The sequence below is a fragment of the Macaca fascicularis genome, chromosome 4, assembly GCF_037993035.2.
Source record: "Macaca fascicularis isolate 582-1 chromosome 4, T2T-MFA8v1.1".
Lineage (NCBI taxonomy): Eukaryota > Metazoa > Chordata > Mammalia > Primates > Cercopithecidae > Macaca > Macaca fascicularis.
Window position 1 is genome coordinate 165,959,632 of NC_088378.1, and position 16,186 is coordinate 165,975,817.

The 16,186-nt window shown below is 44.3% G+C and overlaps 1 pseudogene; it reads left to right on the forward strand.

Moving 5' to 3' along the window:
• Positions 1 to 6,892: 6,892 nt before the first annotated feature.
• LOC123573274 (small nucleolar RNA U13) lies at positions 6,893 to 6,979 on the forward strand (annotated as a pseudogene).
• The last annotated feature ends 9,207 nt before the right edge of the window (positions 6,980 to 16,186 follow it).

Below are 16,186 nucleotides of genomic sequence, written 5' to 3' on the forward strand. Positions count from 1 at the left end.
AAGATTTATAGAGCTGGTTTATAATACTGTATTCTTAATTGTATGGGTAATATATTTAAAACACATGTGGTAGCTACAGTTCTGGTTCTATTTGGAATGACTTTGGATTTTTTTCCCTTTCTGTTCATATAAGGTGTATCTGCATCTGGAAACGATCAAAATCTCACAAAGACAACACAATGAATGTGGTTAATTTAAGGGATAGACACCACTGAGGTTATAAGCAAGATCACTATCATTCAATAAATATTTGATTGGCAAAACTTCTGGTTTTGTAGGGAGCTGGAAAACTGTAACGTGGGCGGGGTTTCTAAGCACATGGAAATGAAACTAATGGCAAGATGAGACTAACTTCACGTACTCAGATGCTTAGGGGAAAAATATTGTTATTTCACCTTGCTTAAATTACAGAAAAACACTTTAAGGATGTGTTGAGCATCCCTTCCAGCTTTCGCATCATATTTCTGCTCTAAGTCAGTGGTTCCCAGTTGGTGGCTAAATACTCCCTCAGGGACACCGAGTTACTGCAAAGGGTCAATGGTGCTTTATGTGCACCCAGCACTTCCTGCAAATGGAATAATTGTACTGGCATAAAAAGACACTCTGTCCAAATGTATGTCTTTGTCATTAATTAATAAACCACAAATTCATTTAGAAGCATTTTTACATTTATACATTTTTACATTATTATTTTGTTATGTATCTTTTGTTTATGTATTTATTTTTTTGAAACAGAGCCTCCCTCTGTCACCCAGGCTGGAGCACAGTGGTGTGATCTCGGCTCACTGCAACCCCTGCCTCCTAGGTTCGAGTGATTCTTCTGCCTCAGCTTCCTGAGTTGCTGGGATTACAGGTGCATGCCATCACGCCCAGCTAATTTTTACATATCTTTTAAATTAATGAATACTAAAGTACAACTATTGTTTTATATATATGGTGGGGGTCAAAAAAGGAGATCCAACTCTGATGAGAGAGAAAATCAATTTAGTAAAGCAGACATTCTCTCTCTTTCTCTTTCTATCCTTATTTTATGTAACAACATAATTTTTTGATTGATTTTATGGGATATAATGGTGTTGGGGATAGCTCTATGCTCTCATCACATTTGTTTTATCATTTGGCTATCAAAACTAGAAGCTCCAAACATCTCTTCTTTGCAACTTCTTTATTACCTAATCTACTTTGGTGCCCAAGCCAAGAAAAGATTTTACAATCCATGCACACTAGCAGACCTGAAATACTCAAGATATACGTCTCTGCTGGAACTTTTTACTGTCATGAAAACAAAATCGAGTGGTACTTGTCAGAAATACAAATGGTGTTCATAGTGACTCAGAAGGTTTTACTACAAAGTAAATTTTTACTCTGAATTTCTCTACTTGCCCTGTGTAATTTTCCCTTCAGCAGGGTATCGGTTTTTTTTTTTTTTTAGGGGTCTTTAGTCGTGGATTATTGCAGCAAGCAAACAAGCAGATGGCATCATTGCTGAGCAGGGTTCTAGTGCGAAGGATGATACACTGAGCTCCCAAATCATAATTGAAGGTGGGATTAGTTGGAAGAATCTTGTTTATTAATGAAATCCTCTTCATTTATTTTATTCCCCAATAATAATTTGCCACTTACTAAGCCCTTACTCTGCACCTGGCATTTTATGCTAATCTTCACAACAACCCTGAGAGACAAATCTTCTTCTTCCATATTTTACAGATGAGGAATCTGACACTTAACAAGGTTAAGTAATTTGAGGTCATGCATCCAGTGAGTGACAGAATTAGAATTAGAACCCAAGTCTGTGACTCCAAAGCCCTAACTAGCACAGATGGGGCTTCCTCACCAGCTCTTAGGACTAATGCTTTGAACCCCTGGTTATCTTTGCAGAGGCAAGAATTGCTGTAAACTGAGCCCGAATAAGGACAGCTGTCTCCTTAGCGTCGTTAGTCACTTCTTCCTTCATCACTTCCCAGTGGATAGGAGGTTAGTAAGTGGCTTAACCGCTACCGAGATCATCCTCACACTCCATGCACAGATGGCACGGGGCTAGATGTGACTTAACCTAATTATTCTGCCCTTTCTGGCTTTTACTTCTAGAAGTAGTCATCAAAAAAAGGGAGACTTTGAAAGACTTACATAGGTCTCTCTACCTGAAAGAAGAGGAAATTATTTTCAAGGCAAATGAATTTCTAACTTTCCTGAAAGAAAGGGCGATTATTTATTTATGACTTGTCTGAGGAGCAGTCGATGAAGAGGCCATTGCACACAATAGCTATTAAGTCATACGTAACATGTGGACCCTGGAAGATTCCACTATTTGGCATGTATGGTGGCTAAAAAAGTGGAGAATCTTCTTGGTTTCTCTTCCCACCCAGCCTTTCTTAGGCACTTTGAAGAGAACTCACCTCTCACTTTCTGTGAGCCTTTTAGGACCCTGAGCCATATTATCATCAGCTAAAGTCTTTATTTATTTTTATTTCTTAGGACAGAGTCTCACTCTGTCGCCCAGGTTGGAGTGCAGTGGCACAATCTCAGCTCAGTGCAACCTCCGCCTCCCGGTACAAGTGATTCTCTGGCCTCAGCCTCCCAAGTAGCTGGGATTACAGGTGTCTGCCACCATGTCCGGCTAATTTTTGTATTTTTAGTAGAGACGGGGTTTCACCATGTTGGCCAGGGTTATCTTGAACTCCGGAGCTCGGGTGATCTCGGCCCACATCGGCCTCCCAAAGTGCTGGGATTGCAAGCGTGAGCCACTGTGCCTGGCCAATAATGAAGTCTTTATGTGGCCATTTTCCTCAGTGTATTTTTTCCTCAGCATGTCTGCTTCGAGATGGATGAAGAAGCAGCCTCTCTAACCACCCCAGCTTTAAATCCAGTAGGATTGTCTGCCAGAAATAAACCCCTCTCTTTAGGAAGACAAAAGCCAAGAGTTTCAGGCTGACAGCTTCTGAGATCTCCCCTACACTACGTAAATCGTCACCACTCGCTGGGTAGAGAAATAAAAGGAAGGCACTTAAAAAGGTTTTCAAAAAGTAGAAAAGTTATTCAAAAAGTAGAAATGAGGTCTTGTTATGTTGCCCAGGCTGGTCTTGAACTCCTGGCCTCAAGTGATCCTCCTGCTTTGGCTTCCCAAAGTGCTGGGATTACAGGTATGAGCCACTGTGCCTGCCTGGAAGCCACTTATGTTTATTTGAGAGTTGGGAGGAAGGGACGGTTTTCTGGACCCAAGGAAGCAGTAAGGCAGCAGGGCAGGGAGCAGGTGCTACAGGCAGGTGGCCGGCACTGCTGCCGGCCTGGAGGATGAGGGACAGCAGGAAGACAGGCAGACTAAGAGACTGCATGCTTTGTGGAAATAGCTGAAAATAGAACATGAGGTTAGGCCTTGAGAATTCGATTCCTGCTAATGGCAAAGAGAGAAGCCAAAGTCTTCCATACATAAGACCAAGGCAACAAACAGGACCTTTGCACACCCTGGGTCTGGCCTGCCTGCCCAGGATGCCAGCTATCAGCCCTGACTCGTGGAAAGAGCTCAACTTATTATTATTATTATTATTATTATTATTATTATTATTTTGAGATGGAGTCTCACGCTGTTGCCACACTGGAGTACAGTGGCGGGATCTCATTGCAACCTCTGCCTCCTGGGTTCAAGCGATTCTCCTGCCTCAGCCTCCCGAGTAGCTGGGACTACAGGTGCTAGCCACCACGCCAAGCTAATTTTTATAGTTTTAGTAGAGACGGGGTTTTGCCATATTGGCTAGGCTGGTCTCGAACTCCTGACCTCAGGTGATCCGCCCACCTTGGCCTCCCAAAGTGCTGGGATTACAGCACAGTGAGCCACTGTTCCCAGCAACTTTTTAATAATTTGTCTTCTTGCTGAATAACAAAGCTATCTAAGTAAAAGGATGTGCGTGTGTCTTTGTGTGTATGTGTTTTACCTACTTGGTTGATTTGGGTCACAGTTGCAGTTTATACTGTGCCTCTAAATTTTATTTGGAAGAAAAAGCAGTATTTCTTTACTTCTCTTTTCTTTTTCTTTCTCTGTCCTGCTTTTAGGCATGAAAGCGATATTTCATATCACAAATTCAGCTGCTGCTGCTGACAGTTTGCTCTGACTGTTTCTCACCCAATGAGGCAGGTTAAACTCTTGTCAGCCATATGTTGATTTGTTAACACTACCCATGTCCCAGGTAGCAGGCTCAGATGGGTCTCAAAATAGACCAGGCACACATGGCTGATAAGATCCCAGTGGGCAGAAGATAATGTTACACCATCTATGACATAACCTCTAGAATAATCACTGCCGCCCTTTGCTCCGGAGTCCAGCTCCAGCGTATGCAAAAGTGGAAAGTCCTCAAACAGTGGGGGGTTTAGTGTGTGTGTGCTTTCCTTGAAATTGGTTAAACTTCCACTCAGCTTTGGAAGCTTCTAACAGGCGGTGCACAGCCTTTTCTTCTCTTTCTTCTCCTTTTTTGCTTCAGTGGGATGGATGGCCAAACAAACTTTCTGGTGGCCGTTAAGAAGAAGAAAATTCTTTGCAGAAGCACGTGCCAGTGTTTTGCAATGCACGGCACACATCGAGGCTTGCGGCGCACACTGGGACACAATCGGATTCTGGAGCTCCAGGGACAAAGAGTGCGGCTAATTTGTGCAGCCGCTGCTTTAGAATGGTGAGCAGGGAGGACGCTCCTCTAAGGAGAGGGAGTCAGGGCATCAGCACAAATTGGTTTTCCAGGCGAAGGAAGGGGAAAGCCTCATCTTGGAAGAAATTTCAGTTTCTGTGGACCTGCGGACCTGATGTCAGGTTACCTCGCCCCTCCCCAGCAGGAGCCAAATGCCCGTGCCTTCTCTCCTGGAAAGTTGCCTTTCTAAGCTAGAGAATTGCTGCCACAAACTGATTCTGAGAGGAAGGGAATGTGCTCTTCATATTTGCAGAGAAAATCAGGAAGCGAGGAGTCGCAGCCCCGGCTTCCTGGTCGGGCTGCTGACTCACACTGTCATCCTTTAGGCGATTTCCTTCATTTCTCTGCACCTCAGTTTCTCAGTTAAATGAAGGATGAAAATGGAATTCCCCTAGAGGCATTGGGAATACCTCATTAATGTTTGCATTTCTTCTTGATAACTGGGATTAGAGATCTGATTACTGCAAAGCAGCATTACATGGAAGATTCCATCTTTATTGTCAACTCGAGGCCTATCTTTGAATGAATATCATTCAAGGTCTTTTGGTCACCTTTCCCACTATTCATTCCATGATGTCCCCTCCTCACTCCATCTATTCTTTTCCATGGTGACTTCAGGTGATGTCATTTGCATGAAGTTTTGTCTCTGAAAAGAGGAGGCTTTAATTTCTCTTGGTTCATTCCAGAACATGGTAGTCCATGGGTCACCCCTGGCTTGCCTGGTTGTGGGAGACGGGATTCAGAGGCCAGGAATGGGATCTCAGTCACAACCTCCATGCTTTTTTAAGGAATTTAGGTTGATTTTCTTTTTCCTCTTCAAAGTGTCGCCCTCTTTGTTTGGCTGGGGTGAATACATCACTTCCTCTTTGGGGGTCTGTGTTTTGTCTCCTGCTGGGTTTGAAATGTCATGTAATTTGTTGGGTTTTCACTGGATTATGTTTGGAGTTTGTTTGTTTTTTTTGCTGTTCCCAAATCATCACTGGTCACCAGAACCCTCTCTTCTACCTCCTGATTGATGAAGTGATAGAAATGTACACTCCTCAGCATTTACCAAGAGAGAACATTTATCTTGAGCTGCTCTCTCTGTTCTGTTGCCTATGAAGGGAGTTCCCCTGCAAGGGCAAAAAACAAAACAAAACAAAAAAACACCCAACAAAACCCCACAGTGCTGTTATCTTTTCTTCCTGCTGAGCGGTCAGGCTGCTCTGTTGCTTTGCTCATTATCTGGTCAAACTTCATTTGAGGGCGATCTCCATGCTCCTCATCCAGAATATGGTGCAAGCCTCAGGTCCTTCTCTCTTCAGACTCACCAACCTTTCCTTGGCTCCTCATAGATGACATTTTCTGTTCCTAGAAGCAACATTTCTCTGCTATAATAAGTAAATTTGAGAGGATACACTTGGAATTTATTATGAACTCATCCCACAAGCATTATTGATGTAACATGCCAGGCACTATACTAGACATCGGGTGTGTGATAAGAATAATGAGGTCGGGTGCGGTGTCTCACACCTGTAATCTCAGCAATTTGGGAGGCCAAGATGGGAGGATGGCTTGAGGCCAGGAGTTCGAGACCAGCTTGGCCAACATTGCAAGACCTCGTCTTTACAAAAAATAAAAAATTAGCAAGACATGGCAGTGTGTACCTGTAGTCCCAGTTACTCGGGAGGCTTAGGTGGGAGGATCCCTTGAACCCAGGAGGTCGAGGCTGCAATGAGCTAAGTTTGCACCACTGCACTCCAGCCTGGGTGACAGAGAGAGACCCTGTCTCTAAAATAAAGTAGGCCAGGTGCAGTGGCTCACGCTTGTCATGCTAGCACTTTGGGAGGTTGGGGAGGGCAGATCATGAGGTCGAGAGATTGAGACCATCCTGGCCAACATGGCAAAACCCAGTGTCTACTAAAAATACAAAAATTAGCTGGCCATAGTGGAGCACGCCTATAATCCCAGCTACTCCGGAGGCTAAGGCAAGAGAATCACTTGAACCTGGTAGGCGGAGGTTGCAGTGAAGCGAGATCACACCACTGCACTCCAGCCTGGCAACAGAGTGAGACTCCGTCTCAAAAAAAATAAAAATTAAAAAATAAAATAAAATAATGAGACTTATCTCCTCCTTCTAAAAGCAAAGCCTCAGGCAGAAAAGGGGTGGTGGAGGTGCAAGTCGTGATGGAGAGGGCTGAGAAAAACCTGCAGAGTCATAAGTTGCAAGGCAAAGGGAGGCCCTTTTGTAGTTCATAAGCATAATGATTGGGCTTTTGCACATATGCCAAACCTTGTTAAGATGTTGGCACTTTACCCGTAAGACATTAAAACACACACACACACGCACACACACACACCCAAAAACAATGCAAAGAGAAAGATTTCTGTTGGTGACTTGAATCTAGTAGTGATAATATTCCTTGCATAACTTTACTGTCTATTATAGCAAAAACATTCCCCTGAATTCTTACTGTGTGCCAAGCACTGTGCTCAGTAATCTTAATCCTTACTCAGCCCTTTGTGGTGAGTTCTGTATTCACCCTTATTTTACAGATGAAGGAATGGAGATTTGAGGAGGCTGAGTAATGAGTGCAGGGTGATTAGCTAATATCAAACTCAGGCATTGAGGCTATGCTGTCTGGAGAAAGAAATATATGCTAGGGACCTTCTGGACAGGGTTCTGCCTATACTTGTGACAGCACTGGAAATTCAGTCCTCTCCCCTGTGTTTCTCTGAAAAGAAATAATTTGTTTCCTGTGTTCTGGAAGGACATTGGGTGAAGTTGGTTGTGTTTTAAAGCATTTCCACTGAAGCTTCTTTTGGCTCCTGAGTCTTTAGCAGGAGGCTCCTGCTATATTTCACATGACCCTGTCTTGGTGAGCTCTCTGTTGGCCTTAGGGAAAACATAGGGCCATTTTGCTAATTCAATGAGGAGTATCTACTTAGTAAAAGAGATTTTTTGGGGGGCAATGCCAGTGGCTGAGTAGCTCTCCCTTCATCTGTTCGTAAAAAAAAAAAGAAGTTTGCTGGGCGCAGTGTCTCACGCCTGTAATCCTAGCATTTTGGTAGGCTGAGGCGGGCAGATCATGAGGTCTGGAGTTTGAGACCAGCCTGACCAACATAGTGAAACCCCGTCTCTATTAAAAGTACAAAAATTAGCCGGGCATGGTGGCGCGTACCTATAATCCCAGCTACTCAGGAAGCTGAGGCAGAAGAATCACTTGAACCTGGGAGGTGGAGTTGGCAGTGAGCCGAGACTCGGCCACTGCACTCCAGCCTGGGCGACAGAGCTAGACTCCGTCTCAAAAAAAAAAAAAAAGCGAAAGAAAAGAAAAATAAATCTTTGTAATATATTTAAAATTATTAAGAACTCCGGCCTGACACGGTGGCTCATGCCTGTAATCCCAGCACTTTGGGAGTCTGGGGCGGGTGGATCACGAGTTCAGGAGATTTGAGACCATCCTGGCTAACATGGTGAAACCCCATCTCTACTAAAACTACAAAATATTAGCTGGGCATGGTGGTGGGTGCTTGTAGTCCCAGCTACTCTGGAGGCTGAGGCAGGAGAAGGGCCGGAATCCGGGAGGTGGAGCTTGCAATGAGCCGAGATCGTGCCACTGCACTCCAGCCTGGGTGACAGAGTGAGACTCCACCTCAAAAAAAAAAAAAAAAAAAGAATAAAAACAAAAAACTCTTTGTTGACCTCAAAAGAGCATCACTGAAATTGACCTGCCTTCCACAGTCTTGGACAATGTCTTTGTTGCTACAGTTAAGGGGCACATCACAGTTCTTATCTGACTTCTCAACATCATTTGCTGCTGTCATCTTTTGAATGAATCTATTCTCTTGGTTTCCTTCCTCTCTCTCTGAATGATGCTTTGCTCGTCTCTTCAGGGTTGGTGGTTTCCAAAGATATATTTATTCTCTCATCTCAACACACTCTCATCTTCAGAGATCTCATTCATTATCAGGGCTTCCACTGTCAGCTCTATGTGAATGGCTTCCAAATCTCTATCTTCAGACTGTATCTTTCTTCTTGGGTACACATGTATGCACAACAAGTTTGTTGCTTGAGTAACCTCAGACTCAAAAGGTCCAACACCTAACTTGTCCTCTTCGCCCCAAGCCCTCTTGTGTTATCCCTGAGAAGGGCATCACTGGCCATCAACTGTCCAAAGCTGGGGGCTTTGGCATCATCCTCCATTCTTCCCATTCCCTCCCCCAACAACACCTAATCCTTCAACACGTTCCATTCCATAATTGCGCGTATCTCTTTATTTCTCTCCACCTCATCACTGCCACCTCAGTTCATGCCACTGTCATCTCTTCCCTGTGTGGAGTCTTGCTCCTGCCAATTCATGCAACTCGGATAATGTGAGTCTCCTTACCTTCTCAAAACTCTCCAAGGGTTGCTACTGCTCTTAGGATGAAATTTAAATGCTTTGATATGGCTCACAAGGCCCTGTATGACCTGGCATCAGCTTTTCCTCTATTCCCTCACTTAACGCTCGTAATTCTCCAACTTCACATACTACATCTTGCCTATGTGGTCTTCAGTACATGCTAATCCATCTGCCTGGATTGGTCTCCCCTCTCCTTGTATGCTTTCACTTGGCTAATTCCTGCTTATCTTTTGGATCTAAAGCTTTTAGATCATTTAGATATGACCTCCCAGACTGGGCTAGGTGGTTTTCATCTCTACCCCATCCTTAAACTCCCACCCACTGAGGCCTCTTTCTTCCTATTAGACCTTTTGTCTCTCAATATTAATTGGTTTTTGTCTGTATTGTCTAATAGACTGAGCTCTGTGAGGCCAGGGATAGAGCTATTCTATATACCATTATATTTATGGAGCCTTGCACACAGTAGGATAGAGGCCAATAAGAGTTATTTATGGCTGCATAACAAATGACCCTAAAACTTAGTGGCTTAATACAACAAGCATTTATTATGTCACAGTTTTTTGTGGGTCAGGAATTTGGGAACAACTTAGCTTTCTCATGAGGTTGCAGTCATCTGAAGGCTTGACTGGGGCTGAATGATCTTCCAAGATGGCCCACTCACATGGCTGTTGGCAGGAGGCCTTAGCTACTTACGACTATGTGGGCCTTTCCAAATGTCTGCTTGAGTGTCCTCATGACATGGCAGCTGAGTTCCCCCAGAAAGGGTGATCTAAGAGAAAGAGCAAAGAGGAGACCACTATGCCTAGTGTGCCCTAGACTCACTTGGATCATTATTTTGGCCATTTTGGCAACATTGAATTTGTTAGAAGAGACTAAATACAGCTCACACCTAAGAAGAGGGGAATTAGCCTCCACCTTTTGAAGAAGGACAGCATATCAAGGAATTTGTGGACATACTTTAAAACCACCACAGGACTTGTTGAATAAATGAGAATGTGTTGAATAAATGCACCAACGTAAGACACCCCCACCTCCCAATTCATTGATCCAGTCAGATATTTACTGAACACCTACTACTGTAAAAATTCCTCTGGATAGAAGAAGGCTGAACATTCCCCTAAGAAAGTAGGAAACAGAAAAGTAAAGGTGGAACTAGTGCTTCTTCTCTCAAACATGACGATAAGGACCAAAGGTCCAGCCGAGCATGGTGGCTCACACTTGTAATCCCAGCACTTTGCGAAGCCGAGGTAGGAGGATTGCTTGATCTCGGGAGTTCAATATCAGGAAACAGGAAGACCCCCTTCTCTACAAAATAAACATATATATATAAATTTTCCCGGCATGGTGGTGTGTACCTATAGTCCCAGCTACTTGGGAGGCTGAGGTGGGAGGATTGCTTGAGCCTGGGAGGTCAAGGCTGCAGTCAGCCATGATCATGCCGTTGTACTCCAGCCTGGGCGATAAAGCAAGACCACATCTCTAAAAATAATAATAATAAAAAAAGACCAAAGGATCACTCTGCCCCAGCAACACTGTCTTTTTTTGAGCCTACACCAAAATCTGAGGTTAAGCAACCCTGTCATTGCCACCCCAAGACTATCTCAATTCTTGGTCTGACCTCACCCATCTCCATTGCTTGTCTCTCTCCTGTTATTCCCAAGCTTTTAATAACAGCTCTTTCTTCTTGTTTTCTGCTATATATTTGGGAGTCATCTGCATGATTATTTGTCTCATATCTCCTCATAGCATCAGCTCTTGGAAGACAAAGCTGGGTGGTGTCATGTTTAGTACAGAGCTTTGCATCCATTAGTCACCACACAAATGTTAACAGACTGTGTAGGTGCACTGTATCATGCATATGAATGTGTGCACTCAGTAGCAGCTTTGGTTTGTACAGCATGGGGTCTGCAGCTGCTGTCATCACCTTGGGAGCTGGGGATGTACTCATGATCATTCTCACCCCACTCTCACTCCACAGGGCTAGGCTAAAGGGTCAGAACTTTAGCTTCACCTTTCAATAGCTTGCAACCTCTGACACAGCCCTTTCTGCTTTTTAAAACTCCTTTGCAAAGATTGCTTCATTTCCTTTACCAGCAGTCCCTAAGACTCAGGGAAGTCAGATGTGAGGCTTCTGGAAAACCAAAATGGAAGAGCTAGGAAATACCTGTAGAACATTGTTTGGTCAAACATGTTAAGATCTTCCTCTATGTTACTCAATGTGTTAGAACAAGCTAGTGGCAAGTAAAAGGAAGGTCTTGAGACCAAGCCAGGCTTCTGATTACCACATTCTGCAGGGAGGCAGCAGTGCTTACTAGTTAAAGAAATGAGCCCTGAAGTAAGACTGTATGGGTGTGTAACTTGGTTCTGCCACTTACTAGGCCTTTTTTTTTTCTTTTTTTTTGAAGACAGAATCTTGCTCTGTCGCCCAAGCTGGAATGCAGTGGCACAATTATAGCTCACTGTAACCTCAAACTCCTGGGCTTATTGCCAGACTCGTTAAGCCTCAGTTCATTGCCTGTAAAATGGGAATAATAATGGTATCTGCCCATAGGATTGTTGTGAGGGCTAAATGAGATAACCCATGCAAAGTGTAGCATGTGATAACTGCTCAACAGATATTAATACTTATTATACCATCCCTGCCTATATTTTATTGGGGGAGGGTAGACAAATAGTAAAAGTTCTTTTTTTATTTTTTATTTTTAAATTTTTTGTAGGGATGAGGTCTCCCTATATTGCTTAGGCTGGTTGTGTACTCCTGAGCTCAAGCAGTCCACCCACCTTGGCCTCCCAAAGTGCTGGGATTACAGGTGTGAGCCACTGCGCTCCACCAGAAAAGGTTCTTTGCCCCATAGCAGCTAAGAATACATTTTCGCTAGGTGTGGTGCTCACGCTTACGATCGTAGCAATTTGGGAGACCAAGGCAGGTGGATTACTTCAGGTCAGGAGTTCGAAATCAGCCTGGCCAACACGGTGAAACCCTGTCTCTACTAAAAATACAAAAAAATTGGCCAGGAATGGTGGTGAGTGCCTGTAATCCCAGATACTTGGGAGGCTGAGGCAGGAGAATGGCTTGAACCTGGGAGGTGGAGGTTGCAGTGAGCAGAGATCGCGCCACTGCACACCAGCCTGGGCAACAGAGCAAGACTCCTTCTAAAACAAAAAGGTACATTTTCTCATTTTTGTATTTTTAAAAATTATTTATTTTTTTGTTTTTGAGACAGGGTCTCGCTCTGTTGCCTAGGTTGGAGTACAGTGGCACAATCACAGCTCACAGCAGCCTCAACCTCCCAGGCTCAAGTGATCCTCCCATCTCAGCCTCCTGAGTAACTGGGACTACAGGTGTGCACCATCGTGCCTGGCTACTTTTTTTTAATTTTTAGTAGAGACGAGGTCTTGCTATGTTGCCCAGGCTGGTCTTGAACTCCTGAACTCAAGCAATCCTCCCACCTTGGCCTCCCAAAGTGCTGGAATTGCAGGCATGAGATGCTGCACCCGGCCTTCATTTTTGCATCTTAAATCAGCAACCTCCAAATGTCTTTTTTTTAATATATAGATATACAATATACATTGTCTTCCCCTGAAGTACAAAGCTTGCTAGGAGCAGTTCCGACAGTTGAAGATGAAGGTGGTGCTGGTGGTGTGTATGTATGTGTGTATGTGTGTGTGTGCATGTGTGTATCATTTACTTGATATTTGCAGAAACTTTCTTGTTCGTCACCTTTCGGTTTTGACACTGGGTAGAGTCAATCCACTATGACCCACTGATTGGAGACTCTTGTGTACCTACCCGACAGACAGAGAGGAAGAGAGACAGATGTACTCTTGTAGATTTTGCTTGACACAGGCAAATACTTAAGCTGAGGCTGAGGTTGAATATTTGATGCCTGAATCATGGATTGTAAAAGGAGGGAGCATGCTCTCAATTATTTGGATAAGGAGAGAAAAGAGAAAGAAATTATTGTTTTTAGATGGGTGGCAACATTTGAGGAAGGAACCACAGAAATAAGGTGACAACTCTCATATTTTTTGAAGTTTGTTTTTTATGTTGCTTTCTGATTGATTTAATGCCTTCTTACCTCTGCTAATATTAAAAAGTTAAAACCAATTAAGAATAATTTTATTTGAGAATTGAACTATATTATAATTCCCTAAGATGATGAAATCATGTGGTTTATTCAAATTAAGCCCAAGAACCTCATGGTAATGTTGTCTGCTAGGCGTTCAATTGTTTGTGTGACTGAAAGAGTCACCGGTGCCCACTCCCTTCGTAGAATACCCTTCTCATACCCTTTCTTGGGCTTCATTATTTTCTGATGCAATTCTTCCAAAGGGAAACTTTCCCAGAGAAAATTCCCTGGTAACTACTTTTTGTTGTTGTTTGAGACTGAGTCTTGCTGTGTCACCCAGGCTGGAGTGCAGTGGCACAGTCTTCACTCACTGCAGCCATCACCTCCTGGGCTCAGGTGATTCTCTCATCTCAGCCTCTCAAGTAACTGGGGCCACAGGCACGCGCCACCACACCCAGCTAATTTTTGTGGAAATAGGGTTTCACTGTGTTGCCCAGGCTGGTCTTGAACTCCTGGACTCAAGTGATCCTCCTGCCTCTGCCTCCCAAGGTGCTGGGATTATAGGTGTCAGCCACCATGCCCAGCCCCTTGTAGCTACTTTATTTGGCAGGAAAAGTCCAACTTTCTGCATAACCCCAGTAACTTAAACATGTAGCTTAAATTTCCTTTGATTCTCTTATCCCCATGCAGATAACATCCCCACACAGACAGAAACTCCAGACAAGGTCTGAGTCAGTGGATAGATTCCTTGTGTCATAGACTGGAGAGGAAGGGGTACTTGGATGGCTTTATTTAACCCTAATTCCAAATTTATTTTACTAAAGACATTTAGAGATGGAGAGAGGAGGGTGGGGACGGTAGTTTGTGTTTCTGCTTTGAAAGTGCTGAGATGCTTTTTCCCCTCGTTCCCGTTTGTCATTTGGATGGCTCCTCTGCAATCCAGTGCAGTCTGGTTTCCAGAATGCCTCCTGATGCCCACTGCACGTTGTTTTCTGCCCAGTGAAGGCCCCTAAATGACAGCTAGGGCTGATGTTCTTGAAAATCTGAATGTGCTTGTTAGGTAAAAGTTCTTATTTGGAAAGTTCCATTGAATAACTTTAGCTGCAAGCTCCTAGTTTCTGTCTTCGTTTAATTTTGTGAATTCTGGGTTCTAGATTCCAGAAGTCAGATCTATCTAAATGAAGGCATAATGGAGAATGGTAGATTTTAAGAGAGGAGCAGTGATGGAGTGCCTGGAGGGATGTCCTCACCACCTCACAGAACAGGGGCTCAGTAGCTGTGTGAAGGGACCTGAGGATGAAGATATTCCCAAACTCCTGCAGGTCCGTTTGCATATGACTTGTCGCCTTACTGGAGGGCACCAATTTCCTTTCTTTCCTTTTTTTTTTTTTTTTTTGAGACAGAGTGACAGAGTTTCACTCTCGTTGCCCAGGCTGGAGTGCAATGGTGCCATCTTGGCTCACTGCAACCTCTGCCTCCCAGGTTCAAGCGATTCTCCTGCCTCAGCTTCCCAAGTAGCTGGGATTACAGGTGTGTGCCACCACATCTGGCTAATTTTAGTATTTTTAGTAAAGATGGAGTTTCACCATGTTGGTCAGGCTGGTCTCAAACTCCTGACCTCAAGTGATCTGCCTTCCTGGGCCTCCCAAAGTGCTGGGATTACAGGTGTGAGATACCACACCTGGCCTTTTTTTTTTTTTTTAATTTTAAAATTATTTTATTTATTTATTTATGATAAGGCCTTGTTTTGTTGCCCAGGCTGCAGTGCAGTGGTAAGATCATGGCTCACTGCAGCCTCAACCTCCTGGGCTCCAGCTATCCTCTGCCTCAGCGTCCTGAGGAGCTAGGACTACAGGGACGCACCACCACACCCCACTAAAGGGGCACCAATTTCAACAGTTTACAAAATATACTTTCAGCTTACACCCCTTGAAAGTGTTTTCATGCCTTGATTTTCCTGCCCTGCACTCAGTCATTTTCCCTTTCACTTCCTGCCCCTGTTGCTGCCGGGCTCTTCATTGTTTAGACCCTGCAGCTGAGGAGGACAGGCATGCAAGCCAAGGGGCAGAGGGGAAACTGCTCAGAAAACATTGGTTTGAAGGGCGCAGAATTCAGTGTCAAGTTTCCATCTCTGGCCTGTTGACCAGCTGGACACTGGGCAGGGCCCTGGGATGGGCCCTGGGGGGTCCCTCTCTGATGTCTCGCTCAGAACAGAGGCTCCCACTGGGACTCCTCATTATGTGGTTCTTCCTGCCTGGCGAGACACCATATTCCTTGCACTGGGCCTTCCCAGTGCTGACTACACTTCCCATCGCCTGTTGCCACACTCGCTGTTGCCGTCCTCTTCCTCCCTGGAAGGACTCCCTCCCTCCCAGCCACTGTAGTAGGTCTGTGCCCCCAGAGCCTGTTCCACCCTCCCTGCAGGAAGAGTGTCTGCTTGCTGCAGTGAACCGTGAAGATCCAGGGCCATCCCCAAACAGGACATCCACTGGAAATAGTGGAGATAATGGAAAGGGGCCGATTGGTTGTCCATTCATTTTCTCATTATGCGTTTACTGACCTCTTCTCTAGGGTGAGTACCCCATGGCTGATGGCGATGGGGAAGAAGAGCTCAGACTAGGAGGGACACTTCGGTCTGTGAGCAAACAATCCAGTACAGGACACTGAGTACCCGGAGACAGATACACATCTATGAGGGGGTGTCTGACAAGAACAGAAAGGCCAAGTTCCCATGAGAAGGGGGATCTGGAGGCCTGAGAAGGGAATTCATTTGTTGCTTCATGAAGTAAATGTGTATTTTTGAAGACACTGAGAGATTATTTTACTTTTTTTTGCCTTAAAAACTTTTTTTTCCAGGTTCTCTTTTTTTTTCATTATTATTATACTTTAAGTTCTAGGGTACATGTGCACAATGTGCAGGTTTGTTACATAGGTATACACGTGCCTTGTTGGTTTGCTGCACCCATTAACTTATCATTTACATTAGGTATTTCTCCTAATGCTATCCCTCCCCCTACCATGCACCCCACAACAGGCTCTCATGTGTGATGTTCCCTGC